Below are 2500 nucleotides of genomic sequence, written 5' to 3'. Positions count from 1 at the left end.
CACCACATCACCGCTTCAACCTGATTATGCCAACAAAGTGTGATGGGAGGAGCCTCTGGTCAGCGAGCTGTGTGACTTCCTGTTCCGGTCTCTTTTTGGACGTACGTGTTTATAGTTGCACATTGAAAAGTAAACAATGGAAACAGGTTTTTTGCGTTAACTTGAGGTGGATAAAGAAGTAATTCATCAATCTGGGGCGTAAACAAACTTTGTGTCTCCGTGGTAACATAGGACATGAGGCCTCTGTTTGATGTCCTGGTTTGCAGACGTGTGGCGTGTTTGCTTGTGAGCGGCGTGTTTGAGCATAACTGAAATAGAAACAGGACTCGTGACTGTAAGAGGACGAGACGATCCTACGTCTCTGCTCAGGTCAGACTTCATTTTGCACTCCAGTATGAGTGGAGCAGTAAGTATTACTCACACACACACACACACACACACACACATATACAAACATGTTTATTGTCATGGGCTGCACTGCAGGAGTGCTGACACACACATACACACACACACACACACTGAGCGTCACACACCAACACGTCTAATGAGGAAACTGTCCAAGTCCCCTCATACTCCTCTTCCTCTTCATCCCTCTCTTCTTTCTTTGGCTCTAATCCCTCCCTCTGACAAGACTCACAGGGAGCCCAGCACAATGTGATGTCACAGGGTTGGCAATGCAGCAGTCTCACACACACACACACAGACACACACACACACAGAGTGAGTGAGGAGCGGCTCTGACAGCCCCCAAGCCACTGATCTCAGAAACAGCAATAACAACAACATTGGGAGTGACGCTGCTTTTCCTAATTATTTATCTACATTTATGTGTGTGCGTGTGCGTGTGTGTGTGTGTGCGTGTGTGTGTACTACACTTGCATACGTGGAAGCTTTGACAAATGTCCGTCTACTGGAGCACGTGACACAAACCAATACTCTGTTCACCTTCATCACCACCAAGTCTTTAATACTCACACTTCACCAAAACAATACTTCATGGTGTGTGTGTGTGTGTGTGTGTGTGTGTGAATTGGATTACTTCAAAGTCAGCAAATCTGCCTTCAACATCAAACCATATTACACTACAATGCCAGCTTGCCTCACGCACACTCACACTCACACACACACTCACACTCACACACACACACACACACACACACACTTACGCTCAGTGTTCAGTCCATGACTGAGGGTTGTGATTATTAGGTGAAGCATAACAAAACGTACAATGACTGTGAAATGTTCTCTCCTAGAGGCACAGAGAGCTCCACACACACACACACACACACACACACGCACACACGTTCATGTATCATGCATAGAACCGGGTATTTCACTTCCACCATGGGGAACAGCCGATGTACAGTGAAACACGTGTGTGTGTGTGTGACGACATGGTTAAGCAGTGAACAGACCGATGATGTAACATTCTCAAACACGCTCACCTTCAAGTAAGCACCGTCTCAAAAACACAAGCTGAGCTCATCGTGCTGCACCTCCTCAGTTCATACTCACGTACCGATGAAGGTCTGCATGACTACTGGGCACAGGGGGGGGGGGCAGGACTAACACACACACACACACACACACACACTGGCCCCTACTGTTCTGAGTAGTACTGCATGATGTAACGTAGCTTTTTGTACCTTTGTCCTTTATGTTTAGGAGGCAAGTTGAGGATAAAGGGTTAGGAGCATTCGTGCGGGATGAGGATGAGGAGGATGAGGACTTTAGTGTCCCCGTTCTGCTTCCTCCTCCATGTCTCTGTCATAATATGGATTTATAATATTTACTGTTTATTGATGTGTAATGATTGAAGACACTTAAGGGTTAACTTTGATAAGAATGTCTGACGTGGCTCATATTCATGTTTTAGATACACTTGTACATTTATAAATATAAATCATATATTAAGACCATAGCAGTAAGAGTCTTCCGTTACCATAGCAACTGATACACAGACCATTAGAAGCGATTAGGGGAAGTATATAAATATAAATATAATGTATACGTTTGTGCTGCAATACAATCTGAACTATGTGCTTCCTCCTGTCTTCCCCCCCTCCTTCCCTCTGTCCTTGCACTCTTTTATTCCTGACCTTTTGCTTTCATCTTCCTCGTTCTCTCCTCCTCTTCACCTTTCTCCCTCGTTGACTTTTTTCTTTTCTTATTTCCCTTCCTCTTGATCTATGTCATTAATCCCTCCTTCTCTTCTTTTCTCTTCTCCTCTCTCCTCTTCTCTTCTCTTCTCTCCTCTCCTCTCCTCTTCTCTTCTCTTCTCTTCTCTTCTCTTCTCTTCTCTTCTCTTCTCTTCTCTTCTCTCCTCTTCTCTTCTCTTCTCTTCTTTCCTCCTCTCTTCTCCATCCTCTCCTCTGATCTTCTTTTCTTCTCTCCTGCCTCCATCTCCTCCTCTCCTCCTGCCTCGTCCCCTTCTCCGTCACCTCTCGTTTATTTTCATTTCCTCTTCATCATTTGTTCCTCTCTTGTTATTCTCTCCATC

The sequence above is a fragment of the Genypterus blacodes genome, unplaced genomic scaffold (assembly GCF_046128005.1).
Source record: "Genypterus blacodes isolate CSIRO-AG114 ecotype Tasmania unplaced genomic scaffold, CSIRO-AGI_Gbla_v1 ptg000434l_1, whole genome shotgun sequence".
Lineage (NCBI taxonomy): Eukaryota > Metazoa > Chordata > Actinopteri > Ophidiiformes > Ophidiidae > Genypterus > Genypterus blacodes.
This window is presented reverse-complemented; position numbering follows the sequence as displayed.